Below are 8,078 nucleotides of genomic sequence, written 5' to 3'. Positions count from 1 at the left end.
TTTTGGGCCTTTCCTGTAACAAGTGATGGACCCAGACGCACAAGTGGGGTACCACTGTTGTCTAGAGAGGTGTGGGAACACAGAATAGTAGAACAATTTCTGTTATCAATTTAAATTCTCTCTATTGTGGCATCCAATTGTAAGTCAGCATGCAAGAAAGGCATTTTGTAAAGCGACTTCATTTATTTGTATTTTTGCTTGTGAACTCAATTCGTTCCAGGTTGGGTTAGAGTGATCTGACTGGGAGCTGTTGAGCTACAGGAATAAGGCTCACTGGTGGACAAACATGTGGAGATGTGGGTCCTGAGCCTTGACGAAGTGAGGTGTGGGGGTAGAACTTTGGAAGGGGAGAATGTCTGTTCGGCATGCACTGAAACAACCCAGCTTTTATCAACCCGCTTTCTTTTTTTAGAAACCCAGCACTACATGGAATTACAAGTCTAGGTTACCGTGGGGTCTGTAATATGTGTACTGGTTTGATTGTTTGTGGGAAATATATGTTATGTTTACTGTGCACCATGGCCTACCGCCACCAATGATGTAATGACTAATGAGTTGTACATGCACCCCTACAAAGAAACATGACCTCAGATGCACCACTATGCCCATATTAACATATGACTGCAGTGCATCATGTGCAAGGGTAAGTGTGGTGGCCTATGACGTAACCTGTGTGACCTCAACATGGTTATAAGATTTGGGTGAACAAAAAGGGCTGCATAAACTGTTTTGGGATATGTTTAATAATATAGAGCAGTAGGAATGGAACAAACTAACCCAATGCTACCAATGAGTGTGGAGCAGATGGTGGGTTTCAAAGCAATGTGCTGCTTATAACTGAAAGGAGGTACCGGTACCCATCCCAAGAACTCTATGCTAGACCTACGACTCCATTAACTTCAGTATGTGCAGTAGACTAAAGCTTTTTCTCTGAGACTATACTCCTATGGTATCAACCTGCTCTGTAAGATATTATAGCAAAGGTTTTTACCTAGACGTCTGAGTGGTACACAATGACATGTCTTGATCAGCCTATCAACATCCTATCTGTCTTTGAATATATGTCTGTGTCAGTGTAGGGCTTATGAAGATAGTCCTTCTCACTGTTTTAAGTGTGTGACTTCAGGGTGACCCACCGTGGGTTAGAAAACTGGCCTCAAACCTCTTAAGAATAGGGTAGATGAACATACTAGTAGTGTATTCTGACGTTTGCTTCATGTGTACTGTGTGTTGTGTGCTTTCACCACTGATGGAAGATTGTGTAGGTCAAGCGATGGGTTTCATATGAAAGAAGATGAAACGCAGTTAATTGAGCATAAGCTTCCCAGATGACTTTTTTGTGATTTACAGCTATTAAACGGATAGGACCGGCAAAGGTAAGACTCCTTCTCATCTGTATGTACACTTGAGTACGTAGAATATACTTATGTTGTTCCTGACAGACATAAGACCCTATATGGGCTCTAAAAGAGGCCAAAGCATGTTCAGATCTTGAACGTAGTGGATGACTAAAACACAATTTCTCAGTACTCATCCGTAAGTTTGTCCTTTTTTAATCCTACCCTGTGCAGCCTTCAAATAAAGGAAATTTCGTGGGTATACACTGTGGTGGTATTATCCTACCAGGATGGGACAGCCTCGCTGATGATGAAGCATGCCACAATAATGTGTGTGAGGCTTTTCTATGCCAAATGTAGGTAATTCCTTGGGTATACACAGAGGTGGTTTTAAAACCTAGTCTTGATCCCTTACATAGCTAGAACCACTTTGTCTGATCTCCCTTCTCCAGAGGTTGACACCACTGTGGTGGTATTATCCTACCAGAATGGGACAGCCTCGCTGATGATGAAGCATGCCGCAGTAATGTGTGTGAGGCTTTTCCATGCCAAATGTTGGCCTTTTGTTCCCCTAGAGTACAGTACATTTTATGTGGACCAGGTGTGTGTGTATGTGGAGGAGTATAGTAGCTATAACTAACCTCTGTCTCTTTTTCGAGTGATACAACATTAATGTTGGAAGATCTGTCTTCATATGTACTGTGACACAGCAGTAGAGTGTTGTAAATGTCTTTTGATCTCTGTCATGGCTTTATATAACTGTAGTATTGTATGGGTCCTTGGTTCTGTGTCTCTGCTACTCCAAACTAGTTTAATTTGTCATGATAGGGCTCCATAACTTAAAAACCTATTATTAATTTGCATTTGGTCAAAAGTCTGTAGTGCACCTGCGAAGAATAGGTCACCTAGTATAGCTATGCCACCTCTCAGCCAGATCAGCCAGATTGCTATACTAGTTACCAAATTCTAGCTTACGGAGTTTGGGGTGGAACCACAAGGGGTGCAATAGAGAGTATGCCTTGACAATTTTGGTGCAAGTATAGCATATTTTCCAGTAGAGTCTGGCTGAATACATTTGAGGTTTGTCATGTTGGCGTAGAGTAGTAGACATCAGTGTCCCTCAGTAATTCAGATCATCACTAAAAATGTAGTTCTTCTGCCTACAGATTGTTGAACCATCTGGCCACCCACTGTAGATTTGCCTCTATGTAGTATCTGTCTTTCCAAAGTGGACTGTCGGACTTGCGTAAAGCAACTTTGTTTCTGCCTCCTCAACATGCCATGTCCAAGAGCATCACATCTGATACGGGATTCTCTTAGGTGAATTTGCAAACAGGTATAGAATTAAGGAAAGTATAATTATGTTTAAAGTGTCTTTCCCCATTGTGGAATGTAGTAACTTTTTCGCAAACGTGAACGGATTAATTTGTGGATGTCAGTGTTCTGCCTCAGTTCCCCTCGATGGTGAATGCATTTTCTTAAAATACGTAGATCCCCAGATAAAAGAATGATCATAGAGCCCACTTCAGTGGTAGCTCCGGAAACAGCATGTCTTCTGGTGAGGTTTGTGATTTTAGAGAGAACAGCTATGATTTGTCTTTATTGGTTTGTAGACCTCACACCTCTTCAAAACGTTCTAATTGAGTAAAAGGTGGATTTCTGTCTATGTGGGGATTTTTTAGATTAACTAACAAGTCATCTGCATATGGTGAGATCACATGGGTGCATCCATAGAGCAAAATATCTCTAACAATTGGTCTCTTCTAACCATGGCAGCCATGTTTTGTATCACCACGGTGCACAACAGCAATGAGAGTAGACACCCCTGTCTTGTTCCCATCTGTATTGGCCCGGATTTGGATAATACTTTGCCACTGAGGACCCTGGCTGTGGGACCTGTGTATAGAGGCTTTACCCAGGCTTTGATTTGGTCTCTGAATCCCACTAGAGTACAAATAGGTAGTCCCAATTTAGCGTGCTGAAGGCATTTTCCACTTCTATAGCTGCCAAGGCTCACTCCCTTGCTTCAAACAATGGGTTATTTAATATGTTGAATCACCTTTGAATCTTGGGTGATAAATTGTTACAGGACATCATCCTGATTGTCCGGAATGAATTAGCTCAGTTAGTGTCTGGGCTATATTGGTTATTAGGGTTTTCCTTAGCAGTTTATAGTGTAGGTTCAACACAGATGGTGGCCGATAAGAGGCCAACACCATTGAGACCTTATGTGGCTTTAGAAGCATAATTATTATTATAACTTTGGAAGCAGAGGGAGCGATTGTTCCACTTTGCCTGCTTGGGACATTTGTAGCAGGCGTGGTGCCAGTAAGCCTTGGTAAGGAGTATCACATTCCACAGGAGGCAGTCGCTTCCCAGTGTTTTTGCCTTCGTCAGTCCTTTCATAGAGGTTTTAATCTCATCTGTCCTGAGGGGAGACCTGGAGTGCTCTTTAATCAGGGCCAGTTTCATCAGAATTCCACCTCACATGTAATCTCTTTGTCTATCAGCTAAACGCCATTGAACACACTATATACTACTCTATGATAATCTTGGAGAACTACGTTAATACCTGCTTGTGTGGATGCTAATGCGCCTTTCGGTTTTCATACTGCTGTGATAGGGACATGTCTCCTGTCCTGACCAATCAGGTGAACACTTTCGCTCTGCCTTTTTCCTAAATATATCTTATAGTTGTGTAGTCTAAGCCTGTATTTTTTGTTTGCTTTATTTGACAGCATGTTTTTACAGTGCTTGTTGCATTTTGTTTTCTAATTTAGTGGCTTTGTTTTCTAGAAGTGCCTTCACACCGTGCATCATACCTAGGAATGTACCTCTTACAGTGCCCTTAAACCACTCTCATTCCATCAATGGGGTACTTGATGCAGCTGCATTATCTGTGAAATACTGCTTTATTGCCACTTCTGAGGGTTTCCCTGTAGGGTGTATTTGGGAGGGTTGCAGGACCCTCTGTATTTAGAGTTGCATAGGAACATATCAGCTCTGGAATGTAGGGTGTTTGATTTCAGTGTATGTTACATCATATGTCATTCACCCCAGAGTTATGAAGCCAATTTGTGGACTGTGTTACCATTTGATTTGCTGATGGTCCTAGGAATGGTGGAAATGATCTATCCCAATCCAATACACAATTAAAGTCACTTACCCACACTGTTGCGATGAGTTGAGTGTAAATGAGTTGTCTTGCTGCCAGGGCTATTTCTAACAAGTCTCCATCCAGTTTGCCCTCAGCTATTGTATATACCAGTGTTGCCACTTGGGCCTCCCTGATGAACCCATATTTATGTGGCTTGTGTGTAAAAGGAGTACAAAGCATCATATCATTGTCCCACTATAGTTTATTTAGTTTCTCACCCTCCTCTTTAGTCAGGTGCATTTCCCATAGGGAAGTGAAGTAAAGTTCTCCTAAGGAATGCATGGATTCTTTATCACACAGTTATGTTACCCAGGTCTCTCACATTCCATGTCAACAGAGATAGTGCTCTTCATCATGGGTTAACGTGTGCTGCGTGTGGCTTGATGTAATGTAATGCTTTGGTGCCACAAAAGATTGGCTTTCATCAACTTCTCGTCTATCTCATGGCTCAACAGGTTCTCTGATCCAATGTGGATTCATGTTATAAATGTCACCTTAGTTCCAGCTACTCATACTATCATTTTCCAAGCCTCAATATAAATTCCCTCAACTCTTCTTTCACAGATCACCCTCTGTCCTATTGATCAACTCCCTCTGCCTGAAATAAACTCTAACTCCTAAAGAAGGAAACTAGCTTTCCCTGCAGCACGTGGATGGTTCAGGTGGGAGGTGTGCCTTAGTTTATTAAGCTGCTTGCATACACAACTTTGAGTGAGGGGGTCCATGCGTTGAGTGTTCTTGGTTTGCCCCTCATAAATTTTTCAATCTCAACAATTCGTCAAGCATATATGAAGGTTGGAGGACTCTAATGAGTTACAGTTGCAGTTTGCAGTTTGAGGTGTCTAATTTGTTTGAATCATCTTATACAGAATTAGGCCTTCCAGTCCTTCCACATTCAATAATTCTGCTTGGTTGGGTCATTTGTGCTATTATTGCTTGGGTGACCACTGCTGCTTGGTGATCACTATCTTCAGCTTTTTCTACTTTAAACCTTTCTACCTTAAAGCCTATGTTTAGGGTTTCTAAGTGAGTGTACCAGTCTTTCAACGGTGCCCTCCATCAGCTTGTGTCCCCCGATTGCGTCATCCATTACTGCTGCTCTTTGGGAGGCTGTTGGTTAAGTGGTTTCTAGCAATTTAAATCAGTTTCTATTTCTCTCTACTCATTTCATGACATGTCCTTCCATAGTTTCACCACTGTTTGCTGTCCATTTTGCAATCCATTCCCACGCTTCCATGGGATCCCGGACAAAAAAATGCGTTGCCGCCTTCAAATGTTTTTAGGTTTGCAGAGAAGATGAGTATGTACTTTATGCCCAACTGCCTGAGTCTTTGTTTCTCTTCCAGGAAGGAGTGCCTCGTGGTTGAAACCGTGCCTGTGTAGTGAGGAAAGGGGAATATTTTGTGGTTATCCACCGTTGTTGCACCATTCCTCCTGGCAAATTGTAATCAACTGTACTTCTACTGGCCTGGGTGGTGAACCTGTACAGTTGTGACTGCCCATACTCTATGGGCTCTTTCAGTATTGAAGTACTTTGATATGCCAGTTGCTGTCACTGTGCCTGCCAACAGGATCTCCAAAAAGGACACCACATTTAGCCCCTGAGTCTTTTCAGGCATGGCCACAATCCTTATATTGTTTCAAATTGATCATCCTAGCAATCCCTCTGCTCTCTATTCAAGAAATCAATTATTTATTGTAGATCAGTCACCTTCTTTAGCATTTCCTTAACACTGGGTTACAGTTTAGTTATAGATTTTTCTGTGCTTTTTAAACTTTTAGCTGTTTTGGCTGATCTGCCTTAAGCAGGTTTAAGCTGTAACCACAGTGCCAATCCTTTATTCTAATACTTCTCTGGATTCCTTTATGGTGAAGAGATGAATGTCCAGTTAGTCTTCCAACCATTTGGCCTGTTCAGGCCTCACTTGCACTTATCTCCTGTAGTTCAGGTTGATTCAAGTGAGTGAAAGTATTTGCTGTACTATAGGAAAGGGAGTAGAGGGGGCAGTCATCTTGAGCTCTTCCCCTGACAGCAGCTTATATTCTTTCATTTAAAAGCCTTTTCAAAATTGTCAGGTAGTTACAGCATTAGCTGTTTTTTGGCATGGTAGTGGTCACTGTGACCAGAGTATGTGGGCTAGTGCCAGTAGGCAACACCAGCAGAGGAGAAAAAATAGAGGGAAGAAAAGTTGGATCACAGTGTTTCGTCATTTCCTAGCTCTGTCTCGTCATTGCACACAATTCAGGTGTTGTATAATGGGAATTTCGCCACTCGTTTGTTTCTTAGTGAGTTTGCACCCTCTTACTTCCTCAAATGCTGCAACCGGTGGTGGTCTCTGCCACATCAATCACCCTCAGACAGGATCCTCAGTGCACCCCAGGACTTCTGGTACCTCTAGCCAGCCGCCATTCCTGGCCTTTGGGCTCTGTCTCAGCGTTGAGGCAAAGTGTCAGCCAGGCAGCCTCTCCTCTAAAACGCACATCTTGTGGCAAGTTTTGAGCTAATGTGTCCCATGAGGTCCGCGCATCACCCTACTGGTACTACCAGCTTGCTTTCATGCCAAGCTCATCCTTCAGCCCAGTTGTCACTTTAAAATGTTATGAAACTGAGCGTGGTGATTGACATCAGCTGTATGATGCTAAGATTCTCATCTAATTTTGAGTTGCTGTCAATGAGGCTGAAGGTGGACCTTTGTTGCCAGCAGGTTAAGGAGTTTGGGAGGTCACACAAACATGCTCAGTTCTATTGCCTGCTGGCCACGTGCCGCTGGCAAGCTAACAAGTTTAAAAAAGGGCTGGAGCAGCATTGCTCTAAGCCAAAGAGAGATAGCAACTCTCAGTACACTGATTCCATTAAAAGGGTGCGGTCAGAGCAATTCCAAAGATCCAAGAGAGGAAAGGGAAAAAGGGAATTGGGTTCCAAGTCAGAAGGACATCGAATAGGGATGAAAGGAAAGTTCTTTCAAACTCAAATTGTTTACTTGTTATAGATGTCAGGAGGAACAGAATCACAAAATAGAGGTAAAACGCCTGTGCCAGCCATACCCATTTTAGCATGTGTAGTGATGACTGTGGGTAAAGGGACCAGAGAGGGACATGCAGTGCTCAACCTAGAAGCAATGGACATTTGGGTAAGTGACTAAGATTTTTTTTAAGCACATCCATCAAAATATCATGGTGTTTGTGTTGAACGTCAGTGTCAATAGGAGGAAGATTCCTGCCATGAGGGTGGTTATCCTCGAAAGGTTAAAGGAGTATGGTTGAGAGGAAGTATCTCAAAGTAGATGAGATTCTTCCTGATAACAATGGTGCAGGTTCAGATTACTCAATTGACTGAGTTAAGGCATAATTTGTTGGCGAGTCGCTCAAAGCCAATGTAGTTGTGAATGCAAGAAGTAAGGCACTTGATCAGTCTTGGGCAATCATGATTTTGCCTCTGGTTTAGTACCACGACCAGAAGGCTACAGGGCTTGGACCATGTCAGCTGTATTGACCAGAACACTGGCTGCACATCAGCCTCAGAAGGAAACTGGAACATCCCAGATTTGAAAGGACTGGAGAAAGTGAGCGAATCTGGGGAGACT

The sequence above is a fragment of the Pleurodeles waltl genome, chromosome 7 (genome assembly GCF_031143425.1).
Source record: "Pleurodeles waltl isolate 20211129_DDA chromosome 7, aPleWal1.hap1.20221129, whole genome shotgun sequence".
NCBI classification, from domain to species: domain Eukaryota; kingdom Metazoa; phylum Chordata; class Amphibia; order Caudata; family Salamandridae; genus Pleurodeles; species Pleurodeles waltl.
Note: the sequence above shows the minus strand (reverse complement) of the source record.